This window comes from Heterodontus francisci, chromosome 14, assembly GCF_036365525.1.
Source record: "Heterodontus francisci isolate sHetFra1 chromosome 14, sHetFra1.hap1, whole genome shotgun sequence".
Lineage (NCBI taxonomy): Eukaryota > Metazoa > Chordata > Chondrichthyes > Heterodontiformes > Heterodontidae > Heterodontus > Heterodontus francisci.
The window spans coordinates 104,011,693-104,035,128 of NC_090384.1; the positions used below are offsets into that span (position 1 = coordinate 104,011,693).

A 23,436-nucleotide genomic window follows, 5' to 3' on the forward strand; every position below is an offset into this window, starting at 1 on the left:
ACTGTGACAAATATCCTTCGATCTGCAAAACTTTGAAGAGCTGAGATGCGTACATCCGTAACATGTTATAGGGGCGGCACAGTGGTTAGCACTGCAGCCTCACAGCTCCAGGGACCCGGGTTCGATTCCGGGTACTGCCTGTGTGGAGTTTGCAAGTTCTCCCTGTGTCTGCGTGGGTTTTCTCCGGGTGCTCCGGTTTCCTCCCACAAGCCAAAAGACTTGCAGGTTGATAGGTAAATTGGCCATTATAAATTGTCACTAGTATAGGTAGGTGGTAGGGAAATATAGGGGCAGGTGGGGATGTTTGGTAGGAATATGGGATTAGTGTAGGATTAGTATAAATGGGTGGTTGATGTTCGGCACAGACTCGGTGGGCCGAAGGGCCTGTTTCAGTGCTGTATCTCTAATCTAATCATAAAATAATGTTGATTGAGAGTCAATAGCTTCAGTAATGTTGGCTTATCCATCTTTTACAGAAGATTTGAAGTAGAGGCCCCCACCTGCCTTCTCAGGTGGATATAGAAGATCCCATGGCAATAATTAAAGAGTAGAGGAATTCTCTTCGGTATCCTGGCCAGTAATTATCCTTCAACCAACATCACTAAAAAAAAAATCATCATCACAATGCTGTTTTTGGGAGCTTACTGTGTGCTAATTGTCTAACACTTTTCTTAGCTAATAACCGTGACACCATTGGCTGTAAAGCACTTTGGGATGGATGGAGGTCATGAAAGACACCGTAGAAATGCACGTTCTTTCTATCTTTAGTGCAGCTGACACACAAGTCTCAAGCAGCCAATGATATCACAGCAAATATGCCAGATTAAATAAGGGAAGACAAGGAGTATTTTTTTTTAAAGCAGAAGCAGGTCTTCCAAGTTTACTTTGTTTTTGCCAATTGTACGTAGCCCATACATTGAAAGCAAACTCTAAACCAATAGACAACGAACCTTACAAACAAGGTCTAAAAGGCTTAAGTACTTTTGAGCACTGCTGACATGATGGATTAACACACTGCCCTCATCTCTGCTATTTGGATTTGAATCTCGCCTTCACTAAAGGAATGAAAGTTACTTCCCTGAAAAAGTTATAAATAATTAGAGCTGGCTTAGGCAATTTCAACCCAATTCTTAATAATAGTCATTAGCCATCAGCACTGAACCATCTACAATTTAGACAGAAGCTGGCATTCTTATTGAGAGAGACCACAAGAATGACTGAAGAGAAATGTAAAAATAATCACTTCTGTTTGCAGATGGAAAAAGTTTGTCAATTTTGAGTTCCCGCTCACATTGCGAAGGCAACTGCAAATGTATTAAAACATACCCTCCAGAGTGATTCGCACTCTTTCTGCAACGGAAGTCAAGGGTCTCCATACAGCTAACTGGAAATAGCTGCAATAAAATCTCAATAGTAAAGTGCGTCACATTGAAGATCACTGGTTTTTGTTTAACCACTGCTCCCGTGACCTTCAGGTGTTTACTCTAAGTGCAAAACTTGACGAGATAAATGTGGAGACAAAACAAGGGCCAGTGCCCGAGTGATTTTAAAATTGCGACTCTACAACATTCAATTGTTACATTTGCAATCACTCCAGGAACACAAAATTCCCCACCTCTTTCTGAATGTGGCTTTGCAAAGCAGGTGCTGAAAGAGATGCAGTGGTTTTTGTCAAGGTCATCCCAAGCAGCTCTGTAACACAGAAGTCTGTGCTCTACAGGCTGTTCCAGGGACACACACCGAGACAAACATCAACTGCTACTGGAGGACTATCAACTCGGTGAAAGACGCCCTTTGGTCTGCCCGAAACTTGCTGGTCTTCCAGCGCAAAGAGTTGTCCACGACCGAATGTTGCGGACTGGCACATTCCAAGGTCCAGGACTACGTGCTAAGGGACGCATTAAAGCTTGGGGCAGCCCGCGGAAAAAGCTCAATGGGGAAAGACAACTGCGTACGGTACTCCCCACCAAGGTGAACTGAGGGGCTGGACCAATGAAAAACCTCTCAACTGTATCCAGAAAATATTTGGTTTGCTGTAAAATGTTCATAGCATGTAAAATGAAATGGAAGGGTTGTGAGGCAACTCACTCCTGTATTGAAGGAAACTGATCTCTTTTGCACTCCTTGTATTTTTTGACTGTTCTTTTTGGAACTGTTTTGTATGTATTTTTTTACAGTTTATGAATAAAGTATATTTTGGAAATAAAAAAAATACTAAAAAAAGGTTCTCCGCACCATCAACCCTGTCTCAAGAACTAATTACTCAATCTCTCAGATATAGAAAACTAAAACACGAAATGCATGAAACACTCAGGTCAGTCACGATCTGCAGAAAGAGCAAGCCAGTTACCAAACCAGGTAAAAATCCTTCATAAAAACTAGGCTTGTTTCATAACAGATGAACAGCATTTAAAAAAGACCAGCGCAACAGAAATCAAAATAGAGGAAGTAGGAAGGCATGCTAAGGGCTTAAAAAGAGATGTTTTAGAAGTGACGTTAATAACAATTAAGAAGCACTATGAAGAAATGCAGGTATTTAAGAATTGCAGAAGCTGAAACTGTGGTTCAAGTGCGTGGTGGGGGGGGGGGGGGGGGTGATTATGAAGGTGTAAGGCAGGCCTGTAATAACAGGAAAAGCTGGCAAATAGGAACAAAATCCAGCCTTGAAGAAAAATCGTAGGCCAATATCAAGGATGGGCAGTTTTCTGATCGACGGTCCCCACCCAAAGCTGCCGCTATCCCCACCCACTCAAAACATTAGCTCCTCCATCCTGCAATGTCAGCCAGCAACCCCTCCCAAAAAGGTAACAGCTAAAGTTAAAGTCTGATATTACTGAAATATTGGCTCATCCAGTGTGGTTCTATTGTTTAGACATGTCATCCTATGTACTCTCAAAGGAGGACAGCTGTACATAATGTCAGAATTTGTAAGAATTTTGCACACAGCACAGTATTCAGTGAATCTGAAGAATCAGCAACAGAAATAGCTAACTCCTGAGATCATGCCATTAATTTAAATGAGCTTTTAACCATGTCTCAGATAAAGACAATGCTTGCATTTAGACAATCTGGAGACCCAAATAGTTTTGTTACAGTAAAGTATGTCAGCTTTTGAATGACTGAATTCAATGTTTTACCCAGAGGGTGGTGACGGTCTGGAATGCACTGCCTGGGAGGGTGGTAGAGGCGGGTTGCCTCACAGCCTTTAAAAAGTACCTGGATGAGCACTTGGCACGTCATAACATTCAAGGCTGTGGGCCAAGTGCTGGCAAATGGGATTAGGTAGACAGGTCAGGTGTCTTTAATGCATCGGTGCAGACTCGATGGGCCGAAGGGCCTCTTCTGCACTGTTTTATTCTGTGATTTTGTGATTCTGAGACACCCCATGTGCAGGGTTATCCATTGTCCTGGCTTGTAGTTCAAAGGTCATCGAATAGTCTAAGAACTGACTCCTGTTAAAACAATGGGAAACAACTGTTATTTTCAAGGAGAAAACCATAGTTCAGACAAAACAACAGCTGTGCCTGGACTGCTATGACCAGCATGAAAACAAATTGAAGGTGATTTAGTGCTTTGGATCAGAAATTGGCTAGCTGAAAGAAGACAGAGCGTGGTGGTTGATGGCAAATGTTCATCCTGGAGTTTAGTTACTAGTGGTGTACCGCAAGGATCTGTTTTGGAGCCACTGCTGTTTGTCATTTTTATAAATGACCTGGAAGAGGGTGTAGAAGGGTGGGTTAGTAAATTTGCGGATGACACGAAGGTCGGTGGAGTTGTGGATAGTGCCGAAGAATGTTGTAGGTTACAGAGGGACATAGATAGGCTGCAGAGCTGGGCTGAGAGATGGCAAATGGAGTTTAATGCGGAAAAGTGCGAGGTGATTCACTTTGGAAGGAGTAACAGGAATGCAGAGTACTGGGCTAATGGGAAGATTCTTGGTAGTGTAGATGAACAGAGAGATCTTGGTGTCCAGGTGCATAAATCCCTGAAAGTTGCCACCCAGGTTAATAGGGCTGTTAAGAAGGCATATGGTGTGTTAGCTTTTATTAGTAGGGGGATCAAGTTTCAGAGCCACAAGGTCATGCTGCAGCTGTACAAAACTCTGGTGCGGCCGCACCTGGAGTATTGCGTGCAGTCTGGTCACCGCATTATAGGAAGGATGTGGAAGCTTTGGAAAGGGTGCAGAGGAGATTTACTAAGATGTTGCCTGGTATGGAGGGAAGGTCTTACGAGGAAAGGCTGAGGGACTTGAGGTTGTTTTCGTTAGAGAGGAGGAGGAGGAGAGGTGACTTAATAGAGACATATAAGATAATCAGAGGGTTAGATAGGGTGGGTAGTGAGAGTCTTTTTCCTCGGATGGTGATGGCAAACACGAGGGGACATTGCTTTAAGTTGAGGGGTGATAGATATAGGACAGATGTCAGAGGTAGTTTCTTTACTCAGTGAGTAGTAGGGGCGTGGAACGCCCTGCCTGCAACAGTAGTAGACTCGCCAACCTTAAGGGCATTTAAGTGGTCATTGGATAGACATATGGATGAAAATGGAATAGTGTAGGTCAGATGGTTTCACAGGTCGGCGCAACATCGAGGGCCGAAGGGCCTGTACTGCGCTGTAATGTTCTATGTTAGTGGTTAGAAAAGTATGCTAACAGTTATTCAGTCATGGATGGCTCAAATCCCACGTTGCATCCACTGCAACAACTCTTCCGGAAAAATACAGTAACTAAAACTTGAACAGTCTGTTAGGTCAAGCAACAGCCTAACAGTCATACTCTCAGAATCATACCTTACAGACAAGGTCCCAGACATGTCATCACCGTCCCCGGGTATGTCCTGTCCAACCGGCAGAACAGACCCACTAGAGGTGGTGGCACAGTGGTATACAGTAGGGAGGGTGTTGCCCTAGGAGTCCTCAACATCGACTCCGGACCCCATGAAGTCTCATGGCATCAGATCAAAAATGGACAAGGAAACCTCCTGCTGATTACCACCTACTGCTCTCCCTCAGCTGATGAGTCAGTACTCCTCCATGTTCAACAGCACTTGGAGGAAGCACTGAGGGTGGCAAGAGCACAGAATGGAATCTGAATGGGGGACTTCAATGTCCATCACCAAGAGTGGCTCGGTAGCACTACTACTAACCGAGCTGGAGAGTCCTAAAGGACATATCTGCTAGACTGGGTATGCGGCAGGTGGTGAGGGAACCAACAAGAGGGGAAAACATACTTGACCTCGTTCTCACCAATCTGCCTGCCGCAGATGCATCTCACCACCACCTTCTCAAGGGCAATTAGGGATGGGCAATAAATGCTGGCCTGGCCAGCAATGCCCAAATACCAAGAATGAATTTTTTTTTTAATTCTACACGAGAGATAAGGATTAGAATTTTTTTCTCAATTCTTGCGAGTATCCAGACAAAGTTATGTGATCAGCTAGATCAAATATGCAATTTATGGACATCAGAACCTTCAAAAGAGGCTTTGTACATTTAGATTCCTTTTTCCTGCTGATAAACATGTCCCATATATAAAAATGTAGCACGATTTCACTTGCTGAAAAGCAAAAGTCTGGGGTCAGAGAAGGTAGCCACCATGTCTGTCAGCTTAGTTCAATTGGTAGCCATCTCATCTAAGTCCCTTCCTAACAGCCGATGTACCTACATCAAATGGACTGCAGCTGCTCAAGGCAGCAGCTCACCATTACCTTCTCAAGGTCTATTCGGGTTGGGTAACGCATGCTGGCCTTGCCAACAATGCTTACAGCCCAATAACAAATTTAAAATAAAAATCAGAAGGTCACGGAATCTAGTTCAGTCAATAACTTTGGCTACATTACGCAAGAGGTTATCCTTCAGATAGGCTGGTAAGCAGAGACCGTCTGCTTTTTCCAGGTGAGTGTTAGCCCCATGGCACTTTGCAAAGAGGAGGATTTGAGTTCTGCTGGTATATCAGCCAATATTTCTCAGTCAGTCAATAACATGAGCCAAAAAAAACCATTAAATGTCATTGCTGGCTTTAAACTGCTGCTTGGACTGCTTTTGTCACTGCACTCCACAAAGTAATGCGTGTGAAGTGCTCTGACCCTATCTCCTACACAAGCAGGCTCTACATAAACACAAGCTCTTCATTCTCCACTGTCAGCATCGCTGTCCAATGCTTCTCCCTATACCAGTGCACATTAGCTCCTACTTCCATAGTTACAGATGGAAGAAAAATTACTCTCCCTTACATACGATTTCCAGTTTTTTTTTTTAAATAACCTTTTTTGGAGGATCATAAAACTTGCATGTGCAACAGGGGCCAAGTGTTTTGTTTCCTATTTGGTGCAGAGCATAAATTCAGAGTACAAAACCACTGGAAATTGAGTTCTGTCATTACTAAAAAGACAAATGCGGTTTAGAAAATATGAAACTTGGTAGCTCAATGATTAATAATCTATTTATCTATGTCACACATTTAAAACAAAATGACAAATAGATTGTGAGGATACTGTGACTGAAACCACATCCGCCAAATTGAAAGATATTAATTTTGTCATATGGAACACTATTTGAACTGGTATTGAACCAGTACTGAACTTTGAACAAACTTGTTTAAAAACACCACAGAACTGAGTAGCTGAAAACATGGCTGCATATTTGCATTCTGAGATACAGTTGCCTAGAAAGACAACGGAAGTACTCCCTGATCCAATTAGCCAAATGGGTTTTGTCAATAGTGATGATCAAAAGACACAGGGTCATTGACTGTGTAAGAGCCAGCATTCCACCACCCTCCCACAAACTCCAAGTGTCTGGTAAACTTGGAGGAATCCACAAACTTCGTAGGAGAGGTTGTTTGAAACAAGGAGCTAGTCACATGACTAAACTGGTCAACCTGGAGTTGATTGAGTTATGCTCATAGTAAACTTTTGAGTCAGACTGCAATTGAACTTCAAGAAGAAAGCACCTTTCTCTCTCCCACGCAAAGTTCCAGGGCCCCACGGAAGTAACTTAAGTCACAAGACAGAAGACCCCCGCAACCTTCTGGTACCAGCGAAACAAGTTTGAAAGTGTGCACTGACGGGAAACTAAAAACACTTTTAAAAATTAAACCATTACAGCCACACCAGGAGAAGGCCGAGAGGGGAGCCCTCGACCTCTTCCTCACTGGTCATAACAATACTCAAACAAATGCTAAAGATCTTCCAAAGGGAATAGGAAAAATATTTGGAGAAAAAAAAGTTCCAAGTTAAGAGGAACGAGCAAGGAACTGGGACTAGCTGGATTACTCTTCAAAAGAGCCAATGCAGACTTAGTGGGCTGAATGGCCTTCTTCTGTGTTGCACTACTCTGTGAAAAAGCTATTGGATACAAAAAATCCATTGCAGGTTTGATTATTTTTCGTGCAATGACCTGTCTCACGAGTTGTCTATTTCCATTCATTTTCGGGATGTGGGCATCACTGGCAAGGCAGGCAGTTATTGCTCATGCCACATTTCCCCCAGGTCGTGACAGTGGGCCTTCTTTTCAAACCACTGATGGCAGTTTGATACAATGCAGTGGCTTGCTAGGCCACTACAGTGCCAACTATCTTGGTGTGGGGCTGGAGTCACATGTAGGCACAGACCAGGTAAGCACAGCAGGTTTCCTTCCCTAAAAGGACATTAGTGAACCAGTTAGGTTTTTGACGACAATCCAACAGTTTTATGATCACTTTTACCAATATCAGCTTTTTATTTTTCACTAAACTGAACTCATTCTCAAACTACCGCAGTAGGATTTGAGCTGGATTACCAGGGTTGACAGAGGCAGGGGGAGTATACTGTTAATTCAGTCCCACTTCTCCACAGGTCACAACATAATAAATATTCCCACTTACTGAAACAGTCAATTCGATACTCTATTGGTTCCCAGAATGAAGCACACCAGCCAGGTTTCCTTAAATCAACAAAATTAACCATTTATGATAAACCATGTCTTAAGTAATCACGAAGTAAATATATGCACAAATTATTTTTAAAAAAGGGCTTTCATATTTTCCTAGCCCTCACACACACCCGGTTAACCCGTTAAAAAAATTCTGTTTGCAGCCGTTACAAAGAAATAGAAGGAATAAAAAAAAACTGCAGAGAAACAGATATGGACGGTGTCCCAAAGTCGGATAGGTGGCTGCCACCAGGAATCTTTCCAGGCAATGTTAATGAAGAGTTTGTTTGGTTAGGTGTTCAAAAAAATTCAACTACAGAAGGCTTCACATACATCTTAGAGCAGGTTTCAGTTCTCACAAATCTGATGCAAAATCCTTTTAAAGATACAAGGTTTCTGCAAACATTCAGGATGTCTTCAAAATACAGGAGGCAACAGTACAACTTGATCCAGGCTTTTGCTTTTCAAGAGCAGGGATTCTTCAAAGAGAGGTGACAGTGGTCTGGATTTTCTTCTTCACCTGGCAGGTCAATATGCAGATCTCCAACTGTCTAAGTCCAAAAAACAGCTGGCTTTTCACAGTTCAAAGTGAAACTAAAAAACAGTTCAGCAACAATCATATAACAGCCATATATTGTGGCCTAACATTTCCTAGAACACCTGCTGCATTTACTTGAGATCACATGTTTGCCAGTACTTGTTTACTGGACAACTCTTTTGTTGACCTTCCTCTTAAAAAAAAACACCCAATTAGTTCAACAATCTCCAGATCATTCAAAGTCCATGCAATCCTTTTCAGTTTTTAAAAATAGATTCTCAAGTTTCAACAAAAAATATAGAAACTCTCATAACACTAAGTTCAGTAAAATACCCCCTACACAACCATAACACTAGCTCAAAACATGAAACAGGTTAATTAAACAATTATTTACTTATAACTAGAATCCAATAAAGCCTCATATCGAGTTGAGAGATTTGTTTTGTAAAGAGTGATAAACATGGTGTATATACATAAACAGTAAATACTGAACCAGTGTTGCGATTAGCCAATATCAGGCAGCCCATGTTGTAATGATAAACTAAAAATTCCCAGTTCAAGTCATCTGAACCCCAAGATGATAACATACCAAGGGAAGACTTGGCACTAATGTTGCTGTTGTTTACGCCTGCTCACAATGCAACAGCACAACAGGACAAGCAGCATGACACACGAGCATCGATCCACAGATGCCAGAAAACTGAACTTAGAATCTGAACATTAAAATATATTTTCACCAACCTGATACTACTTGACAACAAAACTGTTTATGTACTGTGTCTTAAACTCGGTCTGAAACATACTTATAGAATATCAAGTTCACCTCATTCTTGAAAGCTGTTTGAACTATTGCACATGGTAAATGAAGTCTTAAAAGTTACACCAAATATCCATTACACTAATTGCTGAACCATAACAATTTGCTCTATTTATGTCCCAAGTCCTTTTTTTCTACTTATATTATTCTGGGAACTTAAATCACTGTGTTGTAATTGAGATATGGGCGTTGCTGGCAAGACTATCCCAAATCTCCCGTACAAAGTGGCTTAGTAAAGCAGTTAAGAGTCTACCTCATCGGTGTGGGACTGGAGTTTCCTTCCATAAAGGAAATCAGTTGGATTTTTACCAACATTCCAAAAGCTTCATCTTCAGATTGCATATCATTTCTTTTAAACTGAATTCAAATTCTCAACCTATGGTTGGATATGAACTCCCAATCTCTGATTAGTCTAGACGTCCAGATTACTAATCCGGCAACATAACCACTATACCACCATACCCATGTGGACAGTCAAGTGAAATGCTGAGTTTGTGAATTGTTCATACAGTGCTCACAAAATCACCTCGAAGAACAGTACATAGATTGTGCCTGAAATGAGAATTTTGACTGCTTCACTGAGATTACATATAAGTGGATGGGTTGGAAACAATCTAGATTAAGAGCATCCCATAAGCATTTTGACTTCTCTGCAAGTTTACCAAAATACGTACGTGCCGAATGACAACACAAACTATGAGAGAACAACCTACACACAGGCGATGACATCTTGCTGACACACCGTTCAACTTTTCTTTTGTGCAGATTGGATCTTGGACAGGTCTTGCAAACAATTGAAAGGAACTTCAAAACAAACAGGAAAGCAGCTTTGTGCGTGAATGTGTGCTCTCTAAGAGGAGATTTGACAGAGGTTTTCAAAATTATGAGGAATCTTGACAGAGAAACTGTTCCCATTGGCTGAAAGGTTAAGAACTAGAGGACACCAACTTAGTGATCAGTAAAAGAACCAGAGACAACATAAGGAAAAACTTAGCACAGCGAGTGGTTAGGATCTGGAACGCACTGCTCAAGAACGTAGTGGGGGCAGATTCAATGTAAAGAGAATTGGCCAATTATCTGAAGATAGAAGATATGCAGGGCTACAGGGAAAAGGCAAGGGAGCGGGACCAGCTGAGTAGCTCACAGAGAGCCAGCATGGACAATGGGCCCGAATAGCCTCCTTCTGTGTTGTAACCATTCAATGATTCTTTAAGAGATGGACAGGATAGGAAGCGGTATCATGCATTCAGACACAGAATACAGTTGCATTTCTCAAAATTAGATCAACTTAGCACCAAATGCAACAAATTGCATTTATACAGTTGCTTTAAAGCAGTAAAACATCCCAAACAGCATCTCCAGAGAAACCGAAGTGGAGAGGGATAAGGAGCTCGAATTAAAGAACTCAGAGGCGAGAAGGCTGAAGGTTAAATTCATGGTATTTTGTAGCTAATAAAAATACTGAAAATCATTTCATTCTGCACCCTCTATCCAGCAAACAAGTATCACTGAGTCTGTGTGGGATTTAATCCTGGATACCCAGAGATCGAAAACAAGGATTGAACCCACTGTATCATCCCAGCTCCCACATGAATTATAAAACTTTCCTTCATTTTCACTCATTTCCATGTAGTTTAGCAGTAACCTACTCAAGTTGAAGCCACAACAAACAAGTCCACAAATTATCACATCGTACACATTTATTTATCTGTTGAGGTTTTTAATGGAAGCATTTCAAGGCCTTGGAGAAGGGGCAAAGGAGACATACCAAAATGATGAAGGACTTCAGTTCGGTGGAGGGGTTAGAGAAGCTGGGGTTGCCCTGGCATTCAACATTACGAAAGGTTTTGATAGAATAGGAAGGGAGAAAATGCTTCTGCTGACAAGAGGATCAGTAACCAGAAAACACAGAATTAAGGACATTGGCAAAAAGATCAAAAGGGAGATGAGAAAAAAACATAACTACACAGCAAGTTGTTTGGAATGCAGTGACTACAAGAGTGATGGATGCAGATTTAATAGCAACTTTTAATAGGGAATTGGATAAATACTTGAGAAAAAAATTGCAGGGCTATGGCAAAAAAGCAGTGGGGTAAGATTAATTGAATAGCTCAGGCATGATGGGTTAAATGGCCTCTGCTTCATATATTCCTATGACTGATGCATGACAAACCTGAAGCAGATTAATAAATGCACAGAAATGATTCTCAATCCATCAACATCAATCTCTTCGGCGATAACAGGATTAACTTTACAAAATTCTGTTCATATCCCAGTGACAAAAATACTTTCCACAAGACGGGCTGGGCCTTTAAGGGTTATATTATGTGCAGACTTGGCTACTGCAGAATGCTCTGAGGTGGGTTGTTACACAACAGCACACAGTAAGGGGGGGGGGGGGGGGCAGAGGGGAGGAAAGAGGCCCGGGGGTGGGGTGGTGGGGGAAGAGGGGTGCGGGGGGGGGGGGTGGTGGGGGAAGAGGGGTGCGGGGGGGGGTGGTGGGGGAAGAGGGGTGCGGGGGGGTGGGTGGTGGGGGAAGAGGGGTGCGGGGGGGTGGGTGGTGGGGGAAGAGGGGTGCGGGGGGGTGGGTGGTGGGGGAAGAGGGGTGCGGGGGGGTGGGTGGTGGGGGAAGAGGGGTGCGGGGGGGTGGGTGGTGGGGGAAGAGGGGCTGGGGGGGGGGTGGTGGGGGAGAGGGGCTGGGGGGGGGGGGTGGTGGGGGAGAGGGGCTGGGGGGGGGGTGGTGGGGGAGAGGGGCTGGGGGGGTGGTGGTGGGGGAGAGGGGCTGGGGGGGTGGTGGTGGGGGAGAGGGGCTGGGGGGGTGGTGGTGGGGGAGAGGGGCTGGGGGGGTGGTGGTGGGGGAGAGGGGCTGGGGGGGTGGTGGTGGGGGAGAGGGGCTGGGGGGGTGGTGGTGGGGGAGAGGGGCTGGGGGGGGGCTGGGGGGGTGGTGGTGGGGGAGAGGGGCTGGGGGGGTGGTGGTGGGGGAGAGGGGCTGGGGGGGTGGTGGTGGGGGAGAGGGGCTGGGGGGGTGGTGGTGGGGGAGAGGGGCTGGGGGGGTGGTGGTGGGGGAGAGGGGCTGGGGGGGTGGTGGTGGGGGAGAGGGGCTGGGGGGGTGGTGGTGGGGGAGAGGGGCTGGGGGGGTGGTGGTGGGGGAGAGGGGCTGGGGGGGTGGTGGTGGGGGAGAGGGGCTGGGGGGGTGGTGGTGGGGGAGAGGGGCTGGGGGGGTGGTGGTGGGGGAGAGGGGCTGGGGGGGTGGTGGTGGGGGAGAGGGGCTGGGGGGGTGGTGGGAGAGAGGGGCTGGGGGGGTTGGTGGGAGAGAGGGGCGGGGGGGTTGGTGGGAGAGAGGGGCTGGGGGGGGTGGTGGGAGAGAGGGGCTGGGGGGGGTGGTGGGAGAGAGGGGCTGGGGGGGGGTGGTGGGAGAGAGGGGCTGGGGGGGGGGGTGGTGGGAGAGAGGCTGGGGGGGGTGGGGTGGGGGAGAGAGGCTGGGGGGGGGTGGGGTGGGGGAGAGAGGCCGAGAGGGAGGGGGGGTGGGGGAGGAAGAGGCCCCGGTTGGCGGGGGGGGGGGGGGGGGGGGGGAACGGGAAGAGAGAAGGAAAGAAGCCGGGAGGGGCGGGGAGAAGGGGGAGTGGGAGAGGGGATTGATGGAAGGAGTTGTTCATGCATGAGGTAGTGAGGACTGGGCCTGTGAGGGGGGGCAGGTTGTTTGTGAGCGTTTGGCAGGCGGGGGTGGGATGTCTACGGCCCGCGGGTCGAGAACAGCGGGAGTTTGTGGGGAGCGGCCCCAGCATTGATTTTTCACCACCCCAGACGGCCTACCTGATCTACGCCGAGTGCCGCACTCTATCCCGCCGCTGTTCCGGATCCGACTCCCGCTCTCCCCGCGCCTCTCTGGGCCCCTCCCCGCGCACACTGCCCGCCACTGATTGGCCGCCTTTCGCCAATCGCAGTTCATCCCCGCCCAGAATAGGGCGGAACTGCAGCTCTGACCAATCCAAGAAGGCTCTGCTGCTGGCTTGCATTTCTATTGGATAATATGCATATCAATCAACTAATGGTCGTGTACCTCAGCTCAGAGATCGGTCTCTATTGGATGACACTGGCGGGTACCAAAGCAGCGTGTTTCGTTTTTATTGGATAATATTTATGCCAATCAACAGTAGGCCGGGCGCCTCAGCAGCAGATTGGTCAATCATGTACTGGGCGTGTACTTCAACAATAACGTGGTCTTTGATGGGGTAAAGCTGATGTCAATCAATTAAAGGGCGAGCACTTGAGTCCCATTTTTTATTTCTATTGGATAGGTATGGTGTCGATCAGGAAATGGGCGGGCATTTCCTCTAGGAGTGCAGTTCCACAGTTTAAGGTGATGGAAGGTGTTGATAAAGCAGATACAGAGAGAAACTGTCCTCTGGGCTGGAGATTACAGGAAAACCCTTAAAATTAGAGCCAGGCCATTCAGGGGTGATGTCAGGAGGCACTTCACACAAAGGTTAATGGAAATCTGGGACTCTATCTCCCCAAAAAAGTAGTTGAGTCAGTTGAAAATTTCAGAAGTAAAATTGATAGATTTTTGTTGGGGAAGGATATAAAGGAACCAAGTCAGGTAGATGGAGATCAGCCATGATCTTAATGAATGGTGGAACAGGCTCGAAGGGCTGAATGGCCTCCTCCTGTGGCTTTGGCTGAGGAAGCACAATGCGCCAATGGTAACAGGCTGAGGATGGCGAACGACAACTAAGCAGATTACAGTCAAAGTACTGGGGCCTGGGGTGCGAAAGAGGAGGCCGGATGCAAGAGCCAAGGCCAGCTGGGCTCAAAGGCTAACATGTGTGAGGGAGTGACGGGCAGGGCCATGTTACAGACACTGGAGTAGGGAGGCCGGGGTGGAATGAACAGCACCAAGTGGCAGGCGAGCTTTAATAAAGTAATTGTTGTTTGCTAATACTAGCGAACCCAGGATGTGAGGGAACAAGAAGCAGGTAGAATTTTTTTTTTAATATATTCATTCGTGGTATGTGGCAAGGCCAGCATATATCACACATCCCTAATTGCCTTTGAGAAGGTGGGGGGTAAGTAGCTTTCTCAGCCATTTCAGAGGGCAGTTAAGAGTCAACCGCATTGCTGTGCATCTGGAGTCAAATATAGCTAAGCCTGGGTGAGGACAGCAGATTTCCTTCCCTAAAGGGCATCAATGAACCAGGTGAGTTTTTACAACAATCCAGTAGTTTCATGGCCACCGTTGCTAATACAAGCTTTTTAATTCCAGATCTATTTAATTGATGGAATTTTAATTCCCCAGGGGTCATGGTGGGATTTGAACTCACATCTCCAGATCATTTGTCCAGGTTTTCTGGATTACTATAGCACCAGTAATGTAATGACAATGCTACCATACCCAACTCTTGAGTAGCACTAGCACTGAATGATTTAAAATGTTCCTTAGAGCAGAGATGTTTAAGGGGCATTTAACTCCATTTAATCACCTTGGTTCTATAACCCCTAAGAAATCTGTAATCTCTTCCCTAAGAAAAATCTTGAAATGTTCAATTGACCCCAGCCTCAACAGGTTAAGAGAAGATTTAATGGAGGTGTTCAAAATCTTGAAAAATGTTGATTGCGTAAATATGCAGAAACTGTTTGTACTGGCAGAAGGGTCAGTAACAAGGGGACACAAATGTAAGATAATTGGCAAAAGGGAGATGAGGAAACATTTTTTTCACACAGCAAGTTGTCATGATCTGGAATGCGCTTCCTGAAGGGGAAGCAGATTCAATAAGAACTTTCAAAAGGGAATTGGGGGGGGGGGGAGGGGAGGGGGATGTGGGACTAATTGGATAGCTCTTTCAAAGAGCCGGCACAGGCGCTGTGGGCTGAATGGCCTCCTTCTGTGCTGTATTATTCTATGATTCAAACAGGGTCATTTCCTGTCTGTAAAAGGTGCAGGAAATTGAATTAACTACAATTTACACAATGGTAGAAATTTAATTTAAAATAGCAAAACGTAGCTGGAAAGCTACGTGCAGAAATGGACCTTGAAGGAGTTCCTGGAAGGAGCAACAGCGCCCCTTAGTGTTGGAGGGGTCTAAAGATTCTCTAAATTAGTTCCAACATAAGGTCATGGACCTGAGCCTTTGTCCCATTCTTTACCTGGCTGGGATTTCCAAGCAGTGGGGCGGGGCGAAGTTCTGAAAATCTGAATTTCCCCAAACATGGTGGAGTTTTAACTCCACAACGTGGATGTTTTTTTCCAACAGGTTCCCTGCCCAGAAGCCAGTCCGATTGACAGGGACATGCATCTTGGAGTCGGGTGTGTCAGTGATTGTGGGCGAGAAAGCTGATTAGATTGGGGATGCAGAGGAGGGGAAGCACTCCTGGCCGACAGGCTATGCGAGAATACCCCTTAACTCTACCACGCAAGGGTCCTGACGGCCCTTTAAGCAGCATTAAACCTGGAAGATAGAAAAAATCGGAGGCGGAAGATAGAAAAAATCGGAGGCATGCTGCCTCATTAAAGAATATTTAAATGAGTGACCGCCTCCTTGGAGCAGGTTGGTTGCTAGACGAGAAAAATGATCAGGTCGTGTTCAAGGCATTTCGTCAGAAGAAGGACTCCGTTGATATTAGCCCTTCCAACATCTTCCTTGCCAATCACACCTTTCCAAAGGTTTGTGTCCCTCCCAACTCTGGCATTGAAGTCTCCGAGGAGGATCAGCTTGTTTTCCTTGGGAACATGGGACAGCAAGTGATCAAGGCTGGAGTAAAATTCCTCTTTAGCCTCATCTGTTGCTTCTAGGGTTGGGGCGTACACGCTGATGATTATGGTGTGCTGTTTCTGGGTTAGGGTGAGACAAGGGTCATGAGACAATTGTTTAATCCACAAGGGGTCTTGCTGAGGCGGTCGGCTAGTTCATTTTTTATGGCAAAGCCAACCCCGTGGAGTCAGCACTCTTCTTCTGGTTTACCTTTCCAGAGGAAAGTGTATCCACCACTTTGTTCCTTGAGCTGGCCTTTTGTCCACCGTGTCTCACTCAGGGCAGTGATACCAATGTTATAGCGGTGGAGTTCTTGGGCTATGAGGGCGGTGTGACGTTCAAGGCTGTTGCTGCTGGGGTTGTCCATAAGAGTCCTGATATTTCAGGTCCCAAAGTTCATTTTGAGGGGGTGGAAGATGCACAGCGACTACCACACGGTCTGAGAGAAGCAAGGTCTTTGTCCAATGGCAGTAATGGCCAAGACGATTGGCGACCAGGCTCTGCTACACGGATGGGACTAATACATACACATAGCCAGCATGTCCAGCTGGTGAGCCCAGATGCAGGCCTTGTGGATCTGCGTCAGGGTGTTCTTGAAGGGGTAGCTGAAAGCGTGCTCCAAGGGCTCCTGTGCCAAGGGCTCCCCAGGACCCCTCACAGAGCTGGTAGGGCCACCACCCACTCCCTGTATCCCGACCTGTCCCACTTCTCTTAAAACCAGACGTACGTTGGTTCAAGGGTTATGGGGGACCGGCAGGAAAGTGGAGTTAAGAATTCTTATTGAATGGTGGATCATCCTCAAGGGGCCAAATGGCCTACTCCTGTTCCTATTTCTTATGATCTTGTGTTCTTAGGGTTTTATGAAAGTATCAACATCTCACCAGACACACCTACCAGTTTTTGCCTGTTAAAATTCCCCTTATTAATTCTCTTTCTCACTCCACAGAGGCTGCCAGGGCTGCTGAGTGTTTCGAGTATTTTCTGCTTTTATCACGAAAGGTATAAGTATTGAGCAAAGTGTTAACGTGCAGGCGTCACCCCAGTCTTACTCAGGAGTGGCAGGAGTGACAAAAAATAGTGACTCAAGAATTAACAGAAAGAAAAGCAAGAAATACTTACATTTCTATCTCGCCTTTCAAATTGGCAAATCAAATTGACAAAGGTAGCCTGGAGGATGAGCTCATAGAGTGTATTTGCAACAGTTTCTTCGAACAATACATTCTGGAACCAACCCAAGAGCAGGCTATTTTAGACCAGGTAATGTGCAATGAGATGGGATTAATTAATGACCTCATGGTGAAGGATCCACTGATCATAACATGAAAGAATTTCACATTCAGTTCGAAGGTGAGAAATTTGGGTCTGAAAGTCATAGAGTCATAGATCATAGAGTTATACAGCACAGAAACAGGCCCTTCGGCCCATTGTGTCCATGCCGGCCATCAAGCACCTAACTATTCTAATCCCATTTTCCAGCACTTGGCCCAGAGCCTTGTATGCTATAGCGTTTCAAGTGCACATCTAAATACTTCTTAAATGTTGTGAGGGTTCCTGCCTCTACCATCTCTTCAGGCAGTGCGTTCCAGATTCCAACCACCCTCTGGGTGAAAAATGTTTTCCTCAAATTCACTCTAAACCTCCTGCCCCTTACCTTAAATCTATGCCCCCTGGTTATTGACCCCTCCATTAAGGGAAAACGTTTCTTCCTATCTAACCTATCAATGCCCCTCATAATTTTGTATACCTTAATCATGTCCCCTCTCAGCCTTCTCTGCTCTAAGGAAAACAACCCCAGCCTTTTCAACCTCTCTTCATAGCCGAAATGCTCCAGCCCAGGCAACATCCTGGTGAATCTCCTCTGCACTCACTCCAGTGCAATCACATCCTTCCTACAGTGTGGTGACCAGAACTGTACACAGTTCTCCAGCTGTGGCCTAACTGGCGTTTTATACAGCTCCATCATAACCTCCCTGCTCTTATGTTCTGTGCCTCAGCTGATAAAGGCAAGTATCCCATATGCCTTCCGAACCACCTTATCTACCTGTGCTGCTGCCTTCAGTGATCTATGGACAAGTACACCAAGGTCCCTCTGACCTTCTGTACTTCCTAGGATCCTACCATCCATTGTATATTCCCTTGCTTTGATAGTCCTCCCAAAATGCATCAGCTCACACTTCTCAGGATTAAATTCCATTTGCCACTGCTCCGCCTATCTTGCCAGCCTTTCTGTATTGTCCTGTAATCTAAGGCTTTCCTCCTCACTATTTACGACACCACCAATTTTCGTGTCATCTGCGAACTTACTTATCATACCTCCTATATTCACGTCTAAATCATTAATGTACACTACAAACAGCAAGGATCCCAGCACCGATCCCTGCGGTACACCACTGGTCAGCACTCACAAAAATAACCCTCGAACATCACCCTCTGCCTCCTGACACAAAGGCAATTTTGGATCCACTTTGCCAAATTGCCCTTGATCCCATGGGCTCTTACCTTCTTAACCAATCTCCCAAGCTGGACCTTATCAAAAGCCTCACTGAAGTCCATGTAGATTACATCAACTACCTTACCCTCATCTACATATCTAGTCACCTCCTCGAAAAATTCAATCAAGTTAGTTAGACATTATCTTCCACGACAAAGCCATGCTGACTGTCCCTGATTAATCCCTGCCTCTCCAAGTGGAGATTAATCCTATCCCTCAGAATTTTTTCCAATAGTTTCCCAACCACTGATGTTAGACTCACTGGCCTGTAATTACCTGGTTTATCCCTGCTACCCTTCTTGAATAACGGTACCACATTCGCTGTCCTCCAGTCCTCAGGTACCTCTCCTGTGGCCAGAGAGGATTTGTAAATTTGTGTCAAAACTCCTGCTATCTCCTCCATTGCCTCACATAACAGCCTGGGATACATCTCATCTGGGCCTGGGGATTTATCCACTTTTAAGCCTGCTAAAAAAGCTAATATTTCCTCCCTTTTAATGCTAATATGTTCAAGTATATCACAATCCCCCTCCTTAATCTGTACACCTACATTGTCCTTCTCCATAGTGAACACAGATGCAAAGTAATCATTTAAAACCTCACCTATGTCCTCCGGCTCCACACACATTGCCACTTTGGTCCCCGGTTATCCTCTTGTCCTTAATATACTTATAAAACGCTTTAGGATTTGCCTTTATCTTGCCCGCCAGTGTTTTTTCATGTCCCCTTTTTGCGCTCCTAATTACTTTTTATCGTACCCCCCCCCTTCCCCCCACACACTTCCTATACTCCTCGAGTGACTCCGCTGTTTTCTGTGTTCCGAATCTGCCAAAAACCTCCTTTTTTTTCCTGATCCAATCCTCAAAATCCCTTGACATCCAGGGTTTCCTGGACTTGTTGGTCCTACCCTTCACCTTAACAGGTACATGTTGGCTTTGGACCCTCACTGTTTCCTCTTTGAATGACTCCCACTGGTCTGATGTAGACTTTCCTACAAGTAGATGCTCCCAGTCAACTCTGGCCAGGTGCTGTTTTATCATATTGAAATCAGCCTTGCCCCAATTCAGTACCTTTATTTCCAGCCCGTCTTTGTCCTTTTCCATAACTACCTTAAATCTTACAGAGTTATGGTCACTATGCCCGAAATGCGCCCCCACTGACACTTCTACCACTTCTCCAGCTTCATTCCCTCGGATTAGGTCCAGTACTGCCCCTTCTCTTGTAGGACTTTCTACATACTGGCTCAAAAAGCTCTCCTGTATGCAGTCCCCTTGAAGCCTTTTGCACTAAGACTATCCCAGTTGATATTACGGAAGTTGAAATCCCCTACTATTATTACCCTATTATTTTTACACCTCTCTGAGATTTGCCTACATATCTGCCCCTCTATCTCTCCCTGACTGTTTGGAGGCCTGTAGTACACTCCCAGCCAAGTGATTGCCCCCTTTTTGTTTTTACTTTCTAAAACTTAAAACTGAAAGTACTGTCTTAATCTGAAATAAAGGCAATTACAGGGATATGAAGACAGATTTGGCGAAAGTGGACTGGGAAAATAAGTTAAAAGGTAAGACAGTAGAGAAGCAGTGGCAGACATTTAAGGGGATATTTCATAACTCTCAACAAAGATGTGCTCCATTGAGAAAGAAATACTCTATAAGAAGGATGCACCATCCGTGGCTAACTCAGGAAGTTAAGGATGGTATCAAATTGAGACAAAAGGTTTACAATGCTGCAAGGATTAGTGCTGGGCCAGAAGATTGGGAAAATTTTAAAAACCAGCAGAGGATGACTAAAAACGTGAGAAATTAGAGTATGAGAATAAACTAGCAAAAAGTATAAAAACAGACAGTAAAAGCTTCATCGCATATAAAAAGAGGAAGAGAGTTGCTAAAGTAAGTATTGGTCCCTTAGAGGATGAGACTTGGGAATTAATAATGGGAAACAAGGAAATGGCAGAGACTTTGGACAAGTATTTTGTATCTGTCTTCACAGTAGAAGACACAAAAAGCATCCCAGTAATAGAAGAAAATCAAGAGGCAAAAGGGAGGGAGGAACTTAAAACAATCAATATCACCAGACAAAAAGTACTAGGAAAACTAATGGGACTAAAGGCTGACAAGTCCCCTGGACTTGATGGCCTGCATCCGAGGGTCTTAAAAGAAGTGACTGCAGAGACAGTGGATGCATTGGTTGTAATCTTCCAAAATTCCCTAGTTTCTGGAAAGGTCCAAGCCGATTGGAAAACTGCAAATGTAAGATGTTTATTCAGGAAAGGAAGGAGGCAGAAAGCAGAAAAAAATAGGCCAGTTAGCCTAACATCTGTCATTGTGAAAATGCTAGAATACATTATTTAGGAAGTAGTAGCAGTACATTTAGAAAATCATAATGCAATCATGCAGAGTCAACATGGTTTTATGAAAGGGAAAACGTGCTTGACAAATTTATTTTAGAGTTCTTTGAAGATGTAACAAGCAGAGTGGAGAAAGGGGAACCAGTACATGTAGCGTATTTGAATTTCCAAAAGACATTCGATTAGGTGCCACATAAATGTTAACTTTGCAAGATAAGAGTTCATGGTGTTTGGGGTAATATATTAGCATGGATAGAGGATTGGCTAACAGGAAGCAGAGAATCGGGATAAATGGAGCATTTTCAGGTTGGCAAACTATAACTAGTGGAGTGCCATATATGTGCTGGGGCCTCAACTATTTACAATCTATATTAATGACTTAAATGAAGGGACTGAGTGTATTGTAGCCAAATTTGCAGGTAATACAAAGACAGGTGGGAAAGCAAGTTGTGAGGAGGACACGAAGTGTCTGCAAAGGAATATAGATAGGTTAAGTGAGTGGGCAAAAATTTAGTAGATGGAGTATAATGTGGGAAAATGTGAGGTGGTCGACTTTGGCGGGAGAAATAGAAAAGCAGAATATTATTTAAATGGAGCGAGACTGCAGAATGCCGTGGTACAGAGGGATTTGGGTGTCCTTGCACATGAATTACAAAAAGTTTGCATGGAGGTACAGCAGGTAATTAGGAAGGCAAATGGAATGTTAGCATTTATTGCAAGCTGGGGAGGGGTGGAGTATAAAAGTAGGGAAGTCTTGCTACAACTATACAGGGCTTTGGTGAGACTGCACCTAGAGTACTGCATACAGTTTTGGTCTCCTTACTTTAAGGAGGGATATACTTGAATTGGAAGCAGTTCAGAGAAGGTTCACTAAGCTGATTTCTGCGATGAAGGGGTTGTTTTATGAGAAAAGGTTGAGCAGGTTGGGTCTGTACTCATAGGAGTTTAGAAGATCGGATATATATTAATGACCTAGACTTTGGTGTTCAGGGCACAAATTCAAAGTTTGCAGTTGAGACGAAACTTGGAAGCATTGGAACTGTGAGGAGGATAGTGTAGAACTTCAAAAGGACATAGACAAGTTGGTGGAATGGGCAGACAGGTGGTAGATGAAGTTCAATGCAGAGAAACCTGAAGTGATTCATTTTGGTAGGAAGAACGTGGAGAGACAATATAAAATAAAGGGTACAATTCTAAAGTGGGTGCAGGAGCAGAGGGACCTGGATGTATATATGCATAAGTCATTGAAGGTGGCAGGACAGGTTGAGCGAGCAGTTAATAAAGCATACAGTGTCCTGGGCTTTATTAATAGGGGCATAGAGTACAAGAGCAAGGAAGTTATGTTGAACTTTTATAAGACATTAGTTCGGCCTCAGCTGGAGTATTGCGTCCAGTTCTGGGCACTTTAGGAAAGACGTGAGGGCATTGGAGAGAGTACAGAAAAGATTCACGAGAATAGTTCCAGGGATGAGGAATTGCAGTTATGAAGATAGATTGGAGAAATTAGGACTCTTTTCCTTGGAGAAGAGAAGGCTGAGAGGTGATTTGATAGAGGTATTCAAAATCATGAGGGGTCTGGACAGAGTAGATAGAGAGAAACTGTTCCCACTCGTGAACAGATTGTGAACGAGAGGGCACAGATTTAAAGTATTTGGTAAGAGAAGCAAAAGTGACATGAGGAAAAACTTTTTCACGCAGCAAGTGGTTAAGGTCTGGAATGTGCTGCCTGCAAACGTGGTGGAGGCAGGTTCAATTGAAGCATTCAAAGGGAATTAGACAGTTATATGAAAAGGAAGAATGTGCAGGGTTACGGAGAGAAGGCGGGGGAATGGAACTGAAGCAATTGCTCTTTCAGTGAGCTGGTGCAGACATGATGGGCCGAATGGCCTCCTTCTGGACTGTAACAATTCTGTGATTCTGAGAGGTGATCTTATTGAAATATATACGATTCTGAGGGGGTTTGACAGGGTGTATACTGAAAGGATGTTTCCCCTTCTGGCGAAATCTAAAACTAGGGGGCACAGTTTCAAAATAAGGGGTCTCCCTTTAAGACAATGAGGAGGAATTTCTCTCTTAGAGGGTGGTTAATCTTTGGAATTGTCTTCCCTGGAGAGCAGTGGAGGCTGGGTCACTAAATGTGTTCGAGGCTGAGTTAGACAGATATTTGATCTACAAGGGAGTCAAGGGTTATGGGGGGGCAGGCAAGAAAGTGGAATTAAGACCACAATCAGATCAGCCAAGATCTTATTGAATGGCAGGGCAGGCCCGAGGGGCCGAATGGCCTGCTCTTGCTCCTATTTCTTATGTTCGTATGACCTTAGGATGTCCCAATGCGCTTTACAGCCAATAAAGTAGTTTTGAAGTGTAGTCATTGTTGCAGTTTAGGAAAGGCAGCAGCTAATTTATGATCAGCAATCTACCACAAACAGTAATACAGTGATATTGACGAGATAATCCGTATTTGTGATGTTGATTGAGGCATAAATATTGCCCGGGACACCAGGGAGAACTCCCCTGGTCCTCATCTGAAATAGTGCCATGGGATCTTTTACATCCATCTGAGAGACAAGATGGTTTAACATCTCA

General features: G+C 45.0%; 1 protein-coding gene across 4 annotated transcripts in view; it reads right to left on the reverse strand.

The window, feature by feature from the left end:
- The window catches only part of far1 (fatty acyl CoA reductase 1), a 120,061-nt gene extending 106,900 nt beyond the window's left edge, over nucleotides 1-13,161 (reverse strand). For all 4 annotated transcript variants that reach the window (XM_068046659.1, XM_068046658.1, XM_068046656.1 and 1 more), the window contains exon 1: nucleotides 13,074-13,161. The gene's annotated coding sequence lies outside the window, so the exon portion shown is untranslated. The remainder of the gene's footprint in view (nucleotides 1-13,073) is intronic.
- Nucleotides 13,162-23,436: the final 10,275 nt, after the last annotated feature.